This window comes from Sciurus vulgaris (genome assembly GCF_902686455.1).
Source record: "Sciurus vulgaris genome assembly, chromosome: 8".
Classification (NCBI taxonomy): Eukaryota; Metazoa; Chordata; class Mammalia; order Rodentia; family Sciuridae; genus Sciurus; species Sciurus vulgaris.
In genome coordinates this window covers 30,741,364-30,762,778 of record NC_136468.1, presented here as the reverse complement: position 1 = coordinate 30,762,778, position 21,415 = coordinate 30,741,364, and the positions used below count along the sequence as shown (strand labels likewise).

Sequence of the window (21,415 nt, the reverse complement as noted above, 5' to 3'; positions counted from 1 at the left end):
CTTATACTTCTCCTGACTGTCACCCTCGTGGTAGCCCAGACTAGCCTTCCAAAAGCACTCATCTGCTCTTGTTACTTCCCTCTTCCAAACCCTCCACCAAGTCTCATTGTACGGAATAAAGCCCAAGCTCCCTGGCAAGCTGTAAAGGGCTCTGCACATCCAGGACCTATCTACCTTCTGAGTTTCATGGTGCTTGCTACATGCCCCTTCCTAAGGCCCATCCTCAAATTTGCCAGTTCATCCCTGTGCCTTTACACAAATGTTCTGCTTTGCATTCACCCCATCACTTACTTCCCAACACTTACCCACCTATTGATCATATACTCACCTTTCAACACTGTTTCAGTTTCACTCTCTTCACAGAGCCTACCTTGATTAATTCAGGTCCTAGATACACAGTATTTGCTTAACGAATGAATAAAGCCTTCTTATTCATAAAGTACCACATTTTAGATATATAGACTAACTAAAAATCTTACCAGAACAAGGTAACTGTAGGCTGCACAATGAGCCAGTCTGGTAACTAGAACAAGAAAGTATAGGATGCTGATCCTCATCCTAGATTATGCAACGGAATTATCTGCAGATTTTCTTTTACATCCAGGTCATACAGCCAGAGCTCTGATTCACTTGGTCTGGAATGGGGCTTCTCTTGGTTCCCTAAGTGATCATAATACACAACCATGGATCAAAACTATGGGGATAGAAACAGCTCTTCCCTTCTTCTCCATTCCTGCCCTTAAGTGGGAGACAAATCTGAGCATTTGGACTATGACTGCCAATTTTACTAAAGGGCTAAGGACTACTGTAAAGAGATCATGCCAAAAGTATCTCAGACACACTTCTTCCAGAAGCAACTACCAGAACTATGTTCTTACCTCCCTGTAACCCCCAGTTCTATCTGTTCTGTATAGAGGACCAATAAGATACATTGAAATTGTAGTTATCTAATCAAGAGTTCCATTATTTACAGTAGATATAAGCAATATAGAGGGAAGATAGTGAGAAAACAATCTCTTCTCACCCACAAGGTCTACAGATTCCATTGCTAACTTGGGCTTTAGAAATTAAAAGAGAAAAAAATCAGGCTATTCAGAAAAAATTTGCAATGATCATGGGATATCTACCCTATCCACAACAGCTCCTTCTGTGAACTTCTCTCTTCCATTTAAAACAACCCCTTTGGAGTGTGTGATCCTGCTCCCACCTCTCAGCACACTTTACCCAAGCAAGGTCATTCAGAATGTCCTTCTCATAGGAACTGGGGATGACTGATTCTAGGCAGTCTGCAGGTAGCTAAAGCAATAACATGCCAGTCCTCAGAACTAAGAATGAGATGACCAGAAAGAAGCAGAGGGGACAGGCGGTGCCACCCCAGAGAGGAAAATGAAGTGTGACTACCTTTGTTCCTAAGAATTTCCAGTTCCTGAGTCAAGCTCTCTTGAGACCAGGCCGCTTACCCTGCCCTTGAGTACTGTAAGACACTTCAGTATAAGAAATTTCTTATTGTTCTCTAGCTCCCTCAAGTAGGTTTTATTAAGTTAAAAGAATAATGGCTAGGACAAGCTTAGACCAACTTTATCTGCTGAGTGCAGTACTGAGCAGAATGAATGAGAGATTACAAATGGTCACAGACCAAGGGAGATAAGGGAGCACTCCAATCTAAAAACACAAATTACATCTATGAATCTCAGATTCAAAGTTAAAGGGAGACAAACACAAAAGTCCTGGGTTTTAAAATGCAGTAGCATTTTACAAATAAAGAGAATAAAAAGACTGAAAGAACAAATGAGTTCAAACATGAAGAGCTGAAGAAACATTTTGAAGAGGTTAAAGAAACTTCCCTAAGGTCTCACAACTAATAATTAGCATAAACAGAATTTGTACTCCAGTATTCTGGCTTCATATTTAATATTCACCCCACATGCTATGTCTGCCTTGTTGTGAGAGCCCACTGTGAAGTTACAAGTGCAATTTTAGAGGTCACAGAGCTAGCTGCAACTGTCTCCAGGGTGCAGTTGTTATTCTTTTTTATTTAGGCCTAGAAATTAACACTTCAAATTTAACACCATAATAACCTAGATTATGCAGATTTTGATGCAAATGTTAAAGGTAAAAGGTCAACTTTACGTCTCTACAAGAAAATTATTTGAGAAAGAAAACTACCATTTCAAAGAATGAATGCTTATGTTAGAAAAGAGGATGTGCACAAATGACAGGTCCTTAGAGTGAGTCATCTAATTTCAGAGATGTTCTCTTGGTGGGAATCATGAATAATAACCAACACTTACCAGTAAGAGATGGTGGAGAAGGTGTGGCTCCTCTCTTTCCTGCCCCAGGATGGGTCACACAGGTGAGCACCACCAGCCACATGGCTAGAGAAGAAGGCTTCTCAGAGAAGGGAACTCTACAGATCTGTGTGATTTCTGACAGTCATCCCATGAATGGAGGGTATAGTCAGCATTAACTGAGTGAGAACCAGTGATACAAAAGGTACCTAAGGTTTTAATTGACTTAAAGGACATCAACACTAGTGGAAAACCACTTAGGATTATTTGAGTCTAATGCTAACTCCCATTTACATAAATACAAGTATTTCTGCTTGGTTTTTACACACAATTTTTCAGAAATGTAACCACTGCATAGATCAAGGGAAGATTGTTTTACTAGAAAATTTACCAATGGTTATTTGCCAACTCAGAAAAGCATAGGGCCAGGCAAGGTATTCAAATAAGCATTAGAATACCCTTATATGAATCTGCAGTAGTGATTAGTATACTCTGATGTTATATAAATATGCACACATGCTTCTTAAAATTTACCTTCTAAGGTGATTGTGAATACGTACTTACTGATATACATGGTACTTTATTAGTCATTTTTACTTCCTTATAAGATAGGGCATTGTATTGATTCATTTAAATTATAGTTATATTATCGGTGAATTCTATTTTCAGATAGAAAGGTGGTATTATAAATTATTTCTTATTTAAAAAGCAATCACTGGTCCCAATGAAATTTAGAGTCACTACTCTGACTTTAAATGCTATGTTTAAAAAATAGTTCAGTTTACAAACTAGCTCTCTGGTATTACAGTTTTGGGTTACTCCACTAGGTGATGCATGATGCAATCGTTCATGTAGTTGAAAGTTATTTCCTTCTATTCTCATGGTACAACAAATTCCTCATTGTTTCTCTATCCCAGGGTCCCTAAGTCTGAAAACCACAGTAGACCAGTGGCATATAAAATGCCTTCCCAGCCACAGAAAGAAGAGACCTAGAAGATCAAGTCATAGCTTATGTAGTTACAGTGGCAGCTTCCTAGGAGACAAGAGATGAGGGGACAGGGAATCAAGAGATCAGCTTAACCACTGCCCCATGCCCATTAATGCATGTGTTAGTCAACTTTTTGTCACTGTGACAAATACCCGAGTAAATCAACTTAGAGGACGAGATTTATTTTGGCTCATGGTCTCAGAGGTTTCAATCCATGATCAGATGTTCCACTGCAGAAACATCTTGGTGCAAGGGTGTGAAACAAAACTGCTCACCTCACGGCAGCCAGGAAGGGGAGAAAGAGAAGAAGGAAGGGGCCAGGGACAAGATAAGTCCCTTCCAGGGCAGGCCCCTATGGACCTATTTTCTCAGGACATGACCTTCTATAGTTTCTACCACCCCAATACTGCCATCAAATTGTTAATGCATTGATAAATTACTCCTTTGGTGAGGTCAGAGACCCCATGATTCAATTACTTTTCAAGAGCTCCCTCCAATGAGCACTGCTGCACCTGGGCACCACGCCTTCAAGACACGAGTCTTCGGGGATGTTCCACAACAAAACCATAACAATGCGTTAACCTCAAATTAAAAAAAAAAAAAAAAAAAAAACCACTTCACCAAAAGTTTGGTTGTTTAAATACCAGAAAAGAAGACTTATAGTCTCTGTTTTATCCCTGGATTTCTGACACATCCTTGGTTGAAATGTGAAAACATATTAAAAGCTTTAAATTCTTCAGTCAAAAAATCTGCCATGTGTAGACAGATCTTGACCTGAAATCATATGACAACTTCTACCAGGATAATTAAAACTTATACTCCCTGGAGAGGGACAAATAAGGTCAGAACATTGGTACTTTAATACACAGGATAATATTCTTAAATGCACAGCAAACAATGCATGCCTGACTTCTCTACTCAACAGTCCAGTCCCTTGGAGAGTTCTGACATGATGCCAAATTATAGCATTTGACAAAGAAAACTGAGCAGTCTGACAAGACAGACTAGAGAAAGATTAACATGGAATTCCACAGGAGCAAGAAACAGAAGACAGCCAGAAACACACAGGACACAGGAGCAAGAAAAAGGGAACATAAGTTAATGAAAAGGTGGTAAGGAGGCCATGCATCTAAGAGCAGATTTAAAGTGGCAGGTGAGTCTACAAGATTAAAAGGCAGGAAGGAGGTCACCAGGAGGCAAAAGTTCAAAGGGAAAACGGGATCCAGGTGGAGGCCAGCAAGCTTGCAAGGCATTATGAAAGGCCTGACAAAGGGGGTACCAAAGAATTTAAGATGAGTACGCTGAGTCTGAGAGGAAAATGGGATGCCCAGCGGAGAAGGGCTCACGGATGAGTAAGGCAGGAATCCAGTTTCCTGGCAACTAGGCACAAAGATGAACGCAGGCCCCACGATCACCACCCCAACCCAAACCTGCCGGCTGCTTCAACAGCCCCACTGGCACAGCACTAGCCCTGCCTGGAGGTGAGGCTTGGGTCCAGGTTGGGGTTCAGTGTCACAAGGGCAGGAACAAGTGAACTGGCGAAGCAGGAACAAAACCCAGGTGCAACTGGGCTCTATTTCACATTCACATGAAAACGCATCTCGTAAAATTCACAGTAAACATTTCCTTTCTTAGTTTTAAAACAAACACACTGCATGCTCTTGACTCCCAACAGGATATTCGATGATAACATGCTGAAAATTAGGAGTCTTCATTAACTAACAAACTCCTTATTTCCAAGAGAAAAATTATCTAAAGAGGATCCACTTTCAATCACTTTATTTCTAAGAGTTTCCCTCTCAGACAACATCTACCATCATGCAGATATGATCAAAGTTCAATATTGTTCAATATTGTAGGAGGGATTAAAAATGACACTGGTTACCCTGCATTATCACATTAATGCACTGGAAATATTTAGGGAAAGTGGAACTCAAATTGAGTGTTGAAAGCAAATATCGATTAACAAGACACTGTAGATGCAAAAGAGAATTTTTTCAATTTAAGGTATCCTAAGTTAAACAGTTTGAGTTTAACCAAAGTCACATTAGCTGAAGGACTGGAGAGCCAAGGAGCCTGATATGATTAAAAAGGTCAGACAGATATTTAAGTTTAAGAGATTGAGTGTGGGGAGGGATTTACCTAGTGCTTAAGAGACTGAGGAAAGCACAGACATAAAGACAAATGTGAGGCGGGAAGCAACAACATCAAAAGGAAAAGAGGTTAAAAACAATCATTTTATCCTTAGGCTTCTATGCTATGTATTTTTTTTATCTCGTTTTGCTTTTCACTCCATAACTCATGGTAGGGGCAAGATCAAAGTGCTTTTGAGGGTTTTAAAATGCCAAATAAGGTTTCCCAGTCACTGTTTTCCACTGATAAAATCTAAGCCAGATAAATAAATATCCTATGTTTTCTACCACAAAATCCCAGGAATGGAGAAGAAGGGTTATCACAAGAGGTTAAAATCAGGATAACAAACAATAAAGCTTGAAGTAAAAAATATCTATCTCACACGTCCGTGGATCAGGGGTTTTAGACACCACAGTGAGCCCCATATCACCTTCAAAGACCAGCGCCCTGCAGCACAGCCCTCTAGATCGTGTGCAGCCCCACATGGTGCTTTCATAAAGGCCCAACTTCTTTGCCACGGCACTCAGGGTCATCTGCAAGGTGACCTTTCCAATTTTAATTTCTCCCCCCAACAATAGACATATTACTTCAAATCTCACCAGATTACATAAAGACCTCCCAACCTACCTGCCACTCTCCTACATTCACATCCTGGCACTTGTCTCCATTGAACCCAGATCCTTTGATAACATCTGACCTACTCGAGCCCTAGTTCAAATGCCACTCTCTCCTTGGTGCCTTTTCTACTTCAATTTTTTTTTAACAGTATTGGGAGTTACACCCAGGGCCTTGTGATGCTAGGCAAGTGCTCTTCCACTGAGCCACATATCCAGCCCCATTAGTGCCTTTTTTCACCACCCCAAGTAAAATCCTCTTGCAGAGATGTCACATACTTTATTATTCAATTTTTACACATTATATCATAAATCATTTATAAATGACATAAATATATATTCTTTACCACAATATTATAAATTCAGCTAAATCAAACCAACCACAGTTAGATGGATGCCCACCATGTTCTCAGGGTACAGAAAATGCTAATCAAAGTCAGGTTTCTTGACAGCTGTTACACAGTAGGTGCTCACTTACTTTTGGCAGTTTTAATTTTACTACATTTGATACAATGTAACACTAGAAGACATAAAAACAGTGTTTTGATACCAACTGTAGTCAAGGCATTCAAAGACCAAAAGCAACCAATTTAAGCCACCCAAACAGTGTTGCAAAGATTGTGTCTTGCACCCTGTACTCTAGAGAAGGAGAAGGAGCAGATGAACTCCAGCACAGGTATACTACCCAGGGCATGGTCTGGCTGGGCTTCTAGCCTAGAGGAAAGGGAGTGAGGTCAAACCTCCTGTAGTTGTTTGAACTGGCATAGAGGGAAAAGGGGAAGTGAAAACTATAGGTCAAGTAAGTACTTCTTAATAAGGTACAAGATCTAAAGGAGGTAGCAAGCATTTTTGTAATTACAAAACCATTTTGAGGGCCTCAGCCAAATCCCCAGCTTGAGTGTATAAAATGGACTGAGTTAAAGAAGTCAAGAAATCCTCTGAGAATTTCAGCTATGAGAGTTGAAATGCAGTGGCTCTTCTCCACTCACCCTCAATTCTCTAGGAAACTTTCAAGAGATTTAAGAGGATCATTAGTACAACCTACATGTTCTCCTGGGTCATAGGGAACATCAACAGGCACAGCGGTTAGATCCACTCTAAGAACCCGCAAGGTGCAGAACTGACCCAGGAGCTGCCCACCTTGGGGTGCAGCACAGAGACATGCAGACTGCTCTCCCCAGCCACCGCTGAGCCAAACTGAGCCTGTGCCAAGTACAGATATGGCCTCTGAAGTGGGAAATGGTCCTGGAACCCATTTTGCCTTGTGTGATCTCAAAGAAGGCATCCTTCTGCCTGGCATGAGAAGATCTCAAAAGTAAAAGGGGTCAATATATGATGGCCTACCAACCAGAAGAAAGCCACTGCCAGCAGCACAGGGCCAGAGTGGTACAACCACAGGAGGAAATCTTTAGAAAACAATAGTGACGAAAATCAGGACCGCATCCACTAGGAAGTTAATTTTAAACTCTTGCCAAGCACAGAGTATGCCAATTCCACACAGTACCAGTCTTTCCTGTCACTGTACTTCCCCACTCTTGCCACATCCCCCCGCCCCCAAGGGACACCACACCAGCAAGCTAGACCAAGCAGCAAACCACTGCAACAGCTCTCCCACCACGGGCTGCAGCCTAGAGCAGACTCACCTAGGGAGCAAGAATCTTCAACTTTAAGTGCAATTTGAGATTTTGACTATGATACAGGACTGGAATTAATTGTTGAGTGGAGACTTTATAGCATCGCAGGCAACAAGAGAACTTGATATATTTTCCATGTTATCATCCAAGAGAAGTTATGTCACATAGTATTCCAACCTTTCTTCTTGGATGGAATTACAGGTAGGTGACATAACACACAGAATCATATCATTATTGCACATCAAGATCAGGCACTCCCTCATTCAATGCAGTGGTTAAACAGCATCCCAGTAAAAAACTGGAAGAATTCTAAAAATTCAGGAGTAAGGAAATATGATGGGTTCCAGCTGTTTATAAATTTCAGTTAAATTTTTCACAGTGAAATTTTTGAAACATCTATTTGAAAGCAAGATACTAAATGGAAAGTGTTGCATCTTGCAAATTCCATTCAACCATATTAAAATTAAAGTAGTATTGAGGGTGTTCAAATATTAAGTGATAAAGGTACTATCAAATCTAGCAAGCAAAGTTTATTCATCTTTACTCCAAGGAATAAAAAGACATAAAACTGATTTAACAACCCTGTGCAAGAAAAATTGTTTCATATGCTGGAAAGATTGTATACTAAATTGCAGCTTAAAGCAAAAGGTATAAATCTCTAAAATACCAAGAAAATCACTGTAACTGTTTTACAAATGTTGAGAATCTCAATGGGTGTGCTTTATAAACCTCAAAAGTAAACTTTAGGTTGAGTTTAATTAGATTCAAGAGTGGTCAAGGCCAGAAATCTAAAACCAAAAATGAAGTGTTTAAAATGCCACCTTGGAATATATAAATGAACAATATATATTCATACTCAGTATGAAAATGGAAATAAAGGAATTGTGATATGTTATGAAATTGAAGACTATGTTGGCACCTTTCCAAACATAGGGACCAATGATTTTAAGAAAGAGGTATACCAGTTATTTATATCTTTTTTTTCATTTTTTTTTATTTTTTATATCTTCTTAAAAATTTATATTTTTGATTCATTATAAACAAATGGGGTACAACTAGTTTCTCTGATTGTATATGAAGTAGAGTCATACCATTTGTGTAATCATACATTTACATAAGGTAATGATGTTTGTCTCATTCTGTTATTTTTCCTCCCCCCACCCCTCCCACCTCTCTTTTTTTCTCTAAATAATCCATCCTCCCATCCCCCATTATGTATCATCATCCGCTTATCAGAGATCATTCCTCCTTTGGTTTTTTGGGATCGGCTTATCTCACTCAGCATGATATTCTCCAACTTCATCCATTTGCCTGCAAATGCCATAATTTTATTCTTCTTTATGGCTGAGTAATATTCCATTGTGTATATGTACCACACAGTGTCTTTATCCATTCATCTATTGAAGGGCATCTAGGTTGGTTCCACAATCTGGCTATTGTGAATTGAGCAGCTACGAACATTGATGTGGCTGCATCACTGTAGTATGCTGATTTTAATTCCTTTGGGTATAAGCCAAGGAGTAGACACCATGGGTCTCATGGTGGTTCCACTCCAAGTTAAGAACAAGTCAGAAGGAACAGGCTTATGCACCATCAAAGATGAGGTTCAAGAAATAAAACACAAAATCACTAAAGCTAACTATGTGGCAAAGACAGAAAAGCTCTCGCTCACCTCCTAGAGGATACCTATTGACAGCCACCCCTTTCTGCAGGACACCAGACTCTGCAGGACCCTGCAGCATACCTCACCAAAAGTTTCCAAGGGTGTCCAGTAGCCAAAACTGCAGTGCTTATTACAATGCAGATGCCTTGCCCATGCCACCTCTGCTGACCCAGTCTGCCTGGTATGTGGGAAGCAGTGTGTGCTCTGAGGGACTCCTCAGGTGACTGTGATGCACGCTGCAGTTGGACAGTCACTGCTTTTACAACCTGAATGAAGTCTCTCTTCTCAACACTCCTAGTCCCATGCTCGGCTACTATCAGAAGCCTTGTGTAATAAACTCCACTCAACTTCGGTAGGATTTTACATTCTTCAGTAATTATGTGCCCAGTTCTGCATGCTTTCCATTTAATTAGGATTATTCTTCTTCTATCACTCACTGTTGAATTAAAATGGCCAAAACAAATTAAGCCTTTGTTATACCTACTTGGAATATATTTTTTTATTTTATCATCAGCAACAACCCTATGGAAAAGATCCAATTCTTATATACACCTAACATGTGGGAAAATCTAGTTTTCAAAATTAAATTTGCTATAGCTCACACTGCTAGAAAATGGTAAAGTTACAATGCAAATCCAGATACCTTCATCACTGTTACTTATTTGGACTTTGATCTCCTTGAAGAAAATTTTATTTTGTAATATTGAAAGAAAAAAAAAATGTGCTAGGCACCAAACAGGAGTAGGGTTAGAGCAGAAAAGGTAGTCAGGTTCTCAGTAACACCCATGACTCAAGGCACTTGAGCAAAGCCAATAAAAAGAAAACATCACGACCAGATGCAGGCAGCTGCAGCGGGTGATAACAGAAGCAAACTATTGTTCTAGAACAACTATGGGATAATTTCCCTGAACAGAACCTTCCATACAATCCCATTAGAATACTTTGCCTATAGCTAAGTTGCATTAGAATACTCCATACTTTGTTCATAGCCAAGGTCTTCTAGTTTAAAAATGTCCCTCACAGAAGAGATGCCCTTCCTCAAGACCAGTAACCAGCATGACCAAGAGAAGAGCACCCACTGAGGCAGTGTTCTCAGAAGATGAGATTTTCCTCAGAGACAGAGAATCAGTCCCCGGAGGCCATTGTGCAGAGCCACCGTCTGAGATAGCCATGCTTTGCTCCCCACTATTCTACTTCATTTTCCTATTCAGAGGCCACCACAGGTTAAAATAAATATTTCCAAGTTTATAGGCTGTATTAATATTTTGCAGGTGTATGTAAAATGCAATGATCCAACTTTTCCCCCAGAGTTTCAGACACCAAAGCAACTAGCAGCTTCAAGCAACTCCCAGGAGATAACCATATTTAAAAAAGGAAACCTAGAGATTTATACACAAAAGTTGTCTTTCTGAAGATTTCATAAAGGGGGAAAAAACGCTTCTGAAATATCTTGCAACCGCTTTTCATGTGTACTAAGAATTCTGATGTGTGAGCATGGAACCTATTTTTAAAAGTTCCAGGCAGGTTAACAAATAATTATCAAATGTTTTAATCTTCTGCATCTACAGTTTTCATTTGAAGGCTGAGAGACAGATTCAGGCTGAACTTAGTCTCCTGACTAAGCTATCTAGAGACAATTCAGAAATTTGCATTTCCAGCAGTGATTAACTTAATAAGCTTGCTAGTCATCCACTATTTTTCATAAGCACAAATCTAATTGATTCATGTTTATTGAATTTTTTAAAGCTTTCTTTACAAATAATGGTAGAGTATGCTATAAAATATCTGGAAGAACTATATTTAATATACTTGGTCAAAAATCATCAATAACCCATTTTTGTTTGCATTGTACCAAGCCTCTTAAAATATACTCATATTGGGGCTGGGGAGATAGCTCAGTCGGTAGAGTGCTTGCACAAGGCCCTGGGTTCGATCCCCAGCATTGCAAAAAAAAAAAAAAAAAATTTATACACACACACACACACACACACACACACATATACATACTCATATCACACAAGAATTCTGAAAACAAATTCAGGACATCAGAAATGCCATTGCTATAGATTTCCAAGGCTGCTTCCCTGACAAAGTTGTAAAGTTCATGAATTCTGACTTCCTCAGTCCTTGCCCTTCCCAGTGGCCAGCAATGCTTTATCTTCATTCATTTTCACTTCTCAAGCAAAGTGAAAATATAGTCCATCATTTACAGAATGTTAATTTCACAGATTTTTAAGTTTTATATATCACCTTAGGTTGCTTCTGTGGACAACACAGAAAGAACATTGATTGAGTCTGCTTTCCAGGGGCTTCCATTTCACAAAGCCAACAATCTCTCTCAGGAGCTATGGAGCAAACGATGGTCAGTGAAGACACTCACAATTTTAATAGGTGGTCTCTATGAGCTCTCCATAAGCCAGCCAAACACTTGCACTCTCACCTGGACCAGGTAAGCTATATAGCTACACAGAGATAGTTGTTTTTCTACTCATTCATGTTCATTTCATTATTCATTGCAATCACCTCACTCCCTGTGCATTAGTTTGGATCACCTGGAAGCACACACTAAGATTAAACATGCAAAACACATACTGGAGAAGGAAGCAGGAGAAAGAGGGACAGCTTCCTCAGAAGTACATGAAGGTCTAATGCCTTGAAAGGAAAGAGAGAAGGAGTGGGGACTGGACAACAGCACAGTCCCAAGAGAGGAGCACCCAGGCCAACAGGGATCCAGGAGATAAAGCAATCCAAAAGGGGCATCCCACATCACAAGGGGATAGGTCTGCCTGTCCCTTCTGTGCCCACTCACTAGCTACAAGGTCCTCAGAAATAAGGTGGACAGAAGGGCAGCAGCTGGACCATCAGCAAATGATGCTTATGACAGCATGAGACCCAAGGGTGCATTACCCTGGTTGTTGTAGCACATAAACTAACACTAATCATAGGTAAGACCCAGTAAGCACTATCTGTGCAGACTATTTAAAGTGGTTTTTTTACAATGCATCAATTTAATACAACCACACTGAGGTAGGTACTATTATTATCCCTTTGTTACAGACCATAAGTAATCATAAGTAAGTGTGCATGATCGAATAGCTAGTAAGTGGCAGAACTATCCTGTGAAGCCTTTATTACTTCAAAAATCTGAATGAAAACACAGGGTTTTTTATATTAAAAACTTTGGAAGGACTCGTTACAATCAAATTGGTAAACTATTGCTGCCACGTTAAATGTAATTAACACAATTTAAAAAGTTTAGGGAAAAGAAACCTTAAATAGCTAAGAAGAGTCACTCAACATCTGTTGAATTCATTCCTCGTTGATAACATGTGCCAGATGTTGCTCTGTGAACAAAACTGACAAAAACTCCCTGCCCTCATGCAGTTTATAGTTCGGTGTGTGCGTATGTGTGTACTAGGGATGAATGATGAATATGTCATGTAGGAGGTGATCAGTGCAAAACAGAACCAAAGTAGCAAGTCTGTGGCTGGGTAGAAGCAGGGTGTGATTTTAATTAGGCACAGAAGGAAAGCCTCACTAAGTTGATAGTGAAAAAGTGAAGGAGGTTAAGGAGGTGAGGGAGGGATACCTGGGGGGAAGGCATTCAAGGACCATGGGAAGGTAAGAGCAAACGTGTTCTTTGGATAGCAAGGTGGTGAGTAGCTGCAGCACAGAGCATGGGGATGGGGGCGCGATAGCAGGAGATGAAGTTAGAGAAAGGGGGATTCTGGACATCCAGGTGGGTCATGGTAGACTTCCACCTTCCCTGGGGAGACAGTGGGATCTGCTGTAGGTCCTGGACAGAGAAGCAATCAGACTTTTGTTATAAAGGAATCATACTCCTTAGAGAAAGAATAACTGAGGATTGTGGGTAGTAAGGTCAGCAGCAGGAAAACAAGCTGGGGAGGTAACTACAAAATGTATGAATTGCTTTGTAATCTCGATCCCAAAATTTCTTCTATAAAATATTTAAAATGGAAACAGTAGAAAGTGTATTCAGGATGTGATTTACACTAGGACTACAATTCTTAGAAACATATTTAAGGAAAGACACTGATCTGTGGTTCAGGTCTTTGCTTGTATGCTCTTCCATCTTTTCCTGGCCTTCCCCTTCACATGCCTAACCCTACAAATGACATTTCCCAGTCTCCCTTCATAGCTGCTCCTAATTTCAATAGGCTGATGAGAGTTTAGCAGAAGGACAAACGAGGAGAAGGTCTAGGCATTTCTCACCCAACCCCTCTGCTTCATGTGGCATCTCCCTGTCTGCCACACATTTGGTGGCTCCAGTTATTACCAGGTGGCCCTGGAGCCTAGGTCATGGTGTTGCCAGGCAGTCCTGTGCTTGGCTCAGACAACATCAGTTCCTTCCTTTGTCCTTTTAGCCCATGGCTGGAAAAGGCTTCCTGAAGCTGGTAACCTCTGCATAAGATTCCTATTTGCTCTTTAGGCCTTTTCAGTATCTTTGGAGTTAAATTTTCCACATTAAATCCCCTCTATTAAACCATTTGGCAATGACTGTATTCCCAACTAGAGTCTAACTACGCCTACCTTAAAAGATTCACAAATAAATGCACATTTATATAGTTGTATTCAGTTAAAATCTTGAAGGAAAGCATCTATCACACCATATGATCTGCACTGTTAAGGGTAAATCCTTCTCAGGGGAATCAGGCTGGGGCAGAGGGCGTGGCAGAAGACAGGGCAGGTAAGGACAAACAAAGGGACGTGGGAAAAGGAAAGAGAAGTAGAGGAGCATAGATGTGACAAGGATTCAGTGCTCTGCAAACATTCATCTGGAGCCCAAGCAAAGCCCCAGAGGCTCTTCCTGCTTTCAGGAGTCACTGGTGGAAAACTTAGCCCTGCCATTCCTTCAAGGAGCCTCCTGCAATTAGTCACCATCACCAGGCCACAGTCACTTTGGGGGCAGTGTCCTAGGATAGCCAGAAGGGCCAGCCTTGCTTTCACCAGTACTCTCATCACCGCATATGACATTGAAGGGGGAGGGGGACAGAAAAAGCAGTCACGAGACACCTGAGCCATTCAGCGCCAAGACTAAAACACTATCCATGTTTTCTACAGAACATCACCCAATGGCACACCAAGTAGCGCACCGCTCAGCTGTGCCAGAACAGTGTGTCACGCACATGCAAGGACAAGAGAGATTTCCATGAGCATCCTCGAGGCTAATGCTTATTACTGTTGCAGATAAATAGTGTGCATAAACAATAACAGACATCCAGCCCCAAGTATGTGCACAGAGCAAAGGTTCTATAGGAAAACACTTAGGGGTATATTGTGCTGCCTAAGTGTTTGGTGTAAACAGAATGCTAAAGTGACCCCGGGAACACGGATGCTCTTCTACTCTCCAACAGGAAAACACTGCTTCAACACTGCAGCTGTCAGACGCCACTTAGTCTAATTCAAAAAGGACTCGTGTCCTTGAAACTCACAGAACAAAGGGACATCATTATATCTGTGTAGGACTCAAAAGAATTAGACAATGTTGACTGACTTGATATATATGAAAATATAACCCATACAAATATAACCTATAAAAGGCTTCAAATTACTTAAAAGCCTTTCTGCCTGGGGAGGAAGCAGTTTGTAGTAGAGTCTGAAAGCTTTTTAGGTGTGACTTTGATCCCCATCTGCTGTGGGCAGGGCAGGAGAGGGACACTGATGGAAAAGAAAGCAAGACCTTAGAGAAAGGGGCTGCTAATTTCTGCGAGGGATCATTTCCTCAGTGGTAGTGGTGATACTCCTTAGCAATAATCTGCCTGGAAGCCAGTGCTTTCCTATGTCTATATCATGGAGAAAGGAAGAGAGCAGTCATTTAAAGTGAGAAGAACTACCCACACATGAATTTATTCAGTCCTGATCCATCCATTTCTTCATATATGAAAATGTGTGTTAGAGAAAGGGATTGAAAACTTTCATTCCAATGAAATGCAGATTGGAATTCAATTTCAAATCACAGATAAAGGGTCCTCCCATTCATACTATAATCATAGCCAAAAGAATTCTAAGAGCAATTAATTTTTTACAAAGTGTCAAAATGGACCAGAATGATGGGATGGCATGGAGAGTTTGCCCTTCTGATTGGAGGTGTAGGTTGTGGTCCTGAGACAAGAAAGTGGCATGAGAGCCAAAGAATGAAATTTAGGGAACAAGAGAAGTCATGGAAATAGGAGGAAAACCATAGAATTTTGAAGTTCTTTAAATATAAGACTGAATATAAAGCAAATCTGGACTTCATCTATATCTATCTCTCAAGCCCTGACAACTTCTGAATTGAAGGCATGATTTTTCGTTACATAACAGTCTCCTCCACAAACATGGCCAAAATTAAATTATCTTTGCCCTTGTGGGCACACTCGGTGGCTTAACTGCCATTTCAAAGCTCTTCTTTCTTTCTCTCCAGTACAGAGACAGGTAGGAAAAATATTAACAGCCCAGCCTTCCCTAACAACTGTGGTTTGTCTGTAAGATACAGAAAGATCTGGATGTGGGGAGGTGCTCCCTTCCAGAATGAAGTATCTTCAGGGGAGTCCACGACCCATCCCCTTTCCTTCAGCCTGGTACAGACACTTCACCTGCAGGAAGTTGCAACCAGGAAGGTAAATGCCTCCTGCCAGGAAAGAAGACCAGGAAAACATGGGGGTGGCTGCATGCTGGCCACAGAGCCACCAACCCAGTTCTGTAAACAAAGTCCAGAGTTTAAACTACTACTAAACCTGCTTCTGTTCAGAACCAACATAACCCTTGCTAGAATATCCCCAAACCTTCTCTTACCCTCTGTTTACCATCTTGCCAATGGTGTCTACATCCTATGGTAGCACTAGCAAGACCCTGAGAATAATCTCTACATCTCCTTTTTCAGCCCTTAAAAGTTTCTCATTCATTTCTTAAATATCTCTAATGGTCCTTCTTTCTTCTCCATCTTTCCCCCTCTATTCTCTCATCCCCTATACACTACTAACTACCACTGAACTCTGCCAACCACCTGCCAGTCTTCCTGGACCCACCAATCTCTACTTCCAGGCTTCTCACGCACCCCAACCATGAAATCTAGACTCCCACCTGCCTCAGAAGAATCCTCCCAATAATGGATTCTATGTACAAACTTAAAAAAAAAAAGTAAGAAGTGGGCATTTGTCCTGCATTTTAACATTTAAAAAAAAAGTAAAAACAAAGTAAAACAAAATACCACTTGTGTTAATCAAATACAGAAAGATGTCAAACAAATTCTTTATGGGAACATAGTAAGCACTACATAAGCTTTGTTAAAAATAAATGAAACTGACTTTATAAAGACATTTTTAAGAGTACCCAAGATTTACATGGCTACAGTGAGATGAGTATTCTTACAACTATTTACAGGATTATATATATCAGCACTGTTGTTCTACAGAACGATGATTCAATATGTGCTATAATTCTCAAAGTATGCACACTCCTTAACTAGCTATTACCAGACTAAAAATGTGAAATCTGCCCCTCATATCCCCATAAGGTACACAGAGATGGTCATCACAGTGCAAATGTTAACTACATTATGGTATGTATGTAAGACGGAAGAATAAAAAAAAATTTTAAAAAAGCATTGGCAAGAGTTTTCTGAGTAGGAAAATACTTGGTGTATTACACTAAGTGGTAGAAAACCAAGCAAGGCAGGAAACTGTTCATGGCATGATCAATGAGAAAAAGTCCTGAAAACAACAGTGATAAAGACAAACTGCTCAGTACTCACTGTTAGAACTGGTCAGATTACAACTGTCTCCCCCTCCATTTTTCTGTTTCTGAGCTTTTCAAGTACTTTACCACAGGCATATGTTATTTCTATGTTCCCAAACATAAAAGTCTACTCTGGATATATAAGGAATAGAGAAACAAAAGATAGTAAAAACTGAAAAAGTAAGAGACTTTCAGGTTATTTGTTAAATAGATAACTGTTTCTAACAAGACTCTGGGGCATGTGCCTACAACAAGATCAATGATCTCCTTACCTTTGAGACGATCCAACTCTGATCATGAGGTTCCCACATTTTAAAATTTCCTATTCAAACAGCTTCCCAAACAATCCTAAATAGTCCCCTTCATAAAACCACTGTTGAAGGTAACACTAGAGATGGAAAATACCCAGGTCACCTATGTCAGGCTTAGACCATATGCAGTAAAGCTGTGGGGATCACAGGTTTTGTCCCATGACATGCCCACACACTCCTGAATTAGTATACTCTAATAAAACAATTTTAAATAAGAGCTTTTGCCCCAAAAAAACAAAGTAGTTCTTAATTAGCAAGTATGACCACTGAGGCAAAGACCCAGGAAAATGGAGACAGGAGTCTGAGTTCAAATTCAGACATCATCATGAGCAAATGTATGACCTTGTTCAGGCTGTGGATGGTCTCTGAGCAAATGCAGAAATGGAAATAAGATGGGATTAAACTCCTACAACCTAAAAGCACCAATGAATCCTACTCATTTTTTTCAAAAGCCACATGTGCTTTATCAGTTGCTTTTCAACCTTCCTCCTCTGAAGAATGACATCTTAGAAACTGATAAGCATTAATATTTCAGGCACAATGTGTATGCTTGACATTTTCAACTATATATTTTCCTGATGATACTGAAATGATTCTGCTCTGAGGTCTCTGGACAGCAATATGTAATTATGAAATGAAAAAAAAAAATAGTTGGAACCCAGTGAGGTCCCTGCTGAGGATAAAAAGTAGAAAGTATAGTATTTTTTAAAAATATGCTAAAGAGAACTGTCTTTAATGAGAATAAAAGAAGCCACTTCATAAAAAGTTAAAATGTTCTCATTGTCATGCATTTGGCTCTTGGGGGAAAAAACACAGGTGGTACTATCTACTAAGGCCATTACAAATTGATATGGTCAGGGAGCAGGGCCTGAGGGCCATGCACATAAAAAAGAACTGGACAACTTCTGCCCAAAAGTTTCTCATGGAATCAGACCTCTCTGACCTTAGCACACACCTCAAAAGTTGTTTTCAGAATATACTCCCAATTCCCTTATTCCTCCTTTATTGTTTTCCTCCTAAAACTATTTGAGATTTTCAGTGTGACTGGGATTTAGTTAACCCAATGTTTATACTACTTTAAAGAATAATGCACCAAAGAGTTCTTACAAAATTTGTTAAATGATTGATGAAACTTGAGATTCATTGTTTAAAAAACTGGATAATTACATGAAAACCTTTCAGTTTTTATTCTTATCCTAATGTATGCAATATCTGATTAATACCTCTAGGCAAAGTCATACTGCTAGAATGAGCATCAAGTTTTGTTTTCTGTCTTTGTTTTAATTCATTTCTCCAGCCAGGTGTTTACATCTGATCATATCAAGGCCATTTTAGAATTTATGAGTCTTATTCCAGTAGGTGGCTCCATGATTACACAGGGGAGTAAAAAATAAAACTACTACATCACAAAGAAATGAAAACATTAAATAAGGAATATTTTAATTACATAGATAATATGAATATACTGTTGCAATGATCCTTGATTCTCTGCTGCAAACTCTATCAGTCTGTGTGCCTAAAGTCAAATCAAGAGGTGGTGAAAATGCTTGTTTTATACAACAGTCTTAACAATGTCATTAAAAAATTTATCCAAGCAGATCATTCTGGGATTTATAATGTGTTCTACTAAAAACAGGATGATTTCAAGGAGGTGTCTCACCCTGAAGAACAAGGAATGCATTCTTTCCCTTCAAACTGTCCCTATTCCAAGTTCCCCAAAAAATAAAAGAACATCCCAAAGTTGAAGGACATGGTCCTATCTTCAGATATAACCAATATATAGATAGATAGATAAATAGATACACACACACATTTATATGTATATATGTGTGTGTGTGTGTGTGTGTATATATATGTGTGTGTGTACACACACACACACACACACACACATATACATTTTAGAATAACCAAGGACAAAGACAAAGATATTAAAAGTGCTTGAGAAAATAATAAATGGGTCATTTAAAACCAAATGAATCTAGACTTCCCTGGATGCTGGAAAACAGGGCAGTATACGCCTTCAAGGTTCAGAGAAGGATGGGTCCAACCCAGACATCTATGCCCTGACAATTTAACCAGCAAGATAAAGAAGAGTTGAGACCTGCGTGGAATCAGAAAATATATCACATACTCTTTCTTACAAAGGTACATGGGAAAAGGTTCAAATAGAATGAGAATCAGAAAACAGTGACTCCAATTCAAAAGAATTACGGAGAGAAAATGATGACTCTTAACATCTGTCCAAACACCGGTTTAGATGAGAGCAAGACAAAAGGCAGCCACAGGAAGGTCATAACTGGGGAAAAAATCAAAAGCAGAGAGATTACCACTAGCCTCTGGGTTGATCCTCAAGCCCAGTAAAATATGACATCCCATATCCTGGATATTCTCCCTCTCTGCCCTCCAGATCCACCGGCCCCTGCACTCTCCCCTGCTCTGTCCTTGAGAGACTAGTGAATGACAAACACCAGCACCTATATTTGTCAGGTTCTCTTCAGTTTTCCCTCTTCGTGAGGTACCAGCACAAAACCAGAGGCAAAGAAGAGAAAGATGGGAGATCTATGCGTTTGGCTCCTTCCCTGCCACACAGGGTTTGACAGAAACTAGATTCTCTGTCAGTCAGCCTCTCCCATGGTGGAAGCTCCCATCCAGTTCTGGCTGCAGGTCCTTCCTTGTGCCCATTTAGGTTGCAGACAGTAAGGGTTTACCTCCATGTTTAATCCCTGACTGCCTCCCCATCCTTCAAAGGTTCCCCAAGTCCTGCCCAACTCTCTGTAATGTACTGTCACTTGGAGTGGAACAATTATTTCCTGCTGAATTCTATCAGGTAACTGCCCCTTTAAAAATAGATAAATAATAACTCTTTTGGCTAACCAGAAATTAACTGGACAGTATCTGCACAGATACTCTCAAAATCAAAGAAATGTTCATCACTGGGATAGAAACAAACAATAAAATAATTGAAACAGCATGTTTCCATAAGTAAATGCTTAGACGTAACTGGTCTAGAAGACAAAGTAGGTACACATACCCACTTGCATAATGAAGAAGTCTGGGTTTGGGAATGTCAGGCAATATTTTACTGAATGTTGTCAACACTATTCTTTATTTCTGACATTTTGAAATAAGGGCTAAATGGGTTTTGTATATATCCATAAAATCAAGGAGAGTGTGACAACTGAAAATGAAGTCTTGACACGACATTCTGTATGGGAAACAAATATCACAAGCATTCTTGCTGTTGGTGACATTGTTTTCCAAAATGGTGAGCAATCCAAGAGAGTCCCTAACAAAAAATAAAGTTGAATATCCCCTCAATTTGCCCAGTTATCTAAAACAAAATTCTGTGTATTGAACAAAAGATACTCTGTATGTCAGAAAGAATTATAGTGGAGGCTCAAATAATCATAAGGCCTTTATCTATGTAAAAGTTTAACACGATATTGAGTACCATATAAGATGAAGCACCATTCTTATTTGTGCTTTTTAAGATTTCTAGAATCTTCTGACTCTACCCACCAAATGCCAATAGCAACCTCCCATCATTGGGAAAACCAAATACACTCTCAAGATTTTTTTCTTCAGTTACTACAAGGGAGTATTACCATCCCCAATGAGAACCACTGATTTGTAACTTGGCAATGAAGGGACATGGGCTGGGAAAGAAAGAAAAAACAAACAAGTTAAGAATACATGAAAAGAAAATCAAAGCACGCCATGGGATTGCACAGAGAAAACTGGTCAGTCTGGATCATGGGAACTCCATAAAGTAGTTTTCAATTTGTAGAATCAACAACATAAAGTGCAGATATTATAATAACGGTTACAGAACAGAAAATAAATTATCAACCTTGTGAGATTATTTTCCTCTCAGGAAAAAAAAAAATGTCTGCACGCAGGTACTATTGGCAATAGTTTCAGACTCATATGTCTGAAATTATCTCAGAAATTCCCTGAGTACTTTCCTCATAGTCACAAGATGGTTGCTACAGCTCCAACAAGACTGCTTGGGCTCTGAACATCAGGGAATAATGGAAAGAGAAATGC

At 39.8% G+C, this 21,415-nt stretch overlaps 1 protein-coding gene across 9 annotated transcripts in view; it reads right to left on the bottom strand.

The window, feature by feature from the left end:
- CADPS2 (calcium dependent secretion activator 2) overlaps window positions 1–21,415 on the bottom strand; it is a 556,850-nt gene that overhangs the window by 518,732 nt on the left and 16,703 nt on the right. The window lies entirely within an intron of this gene.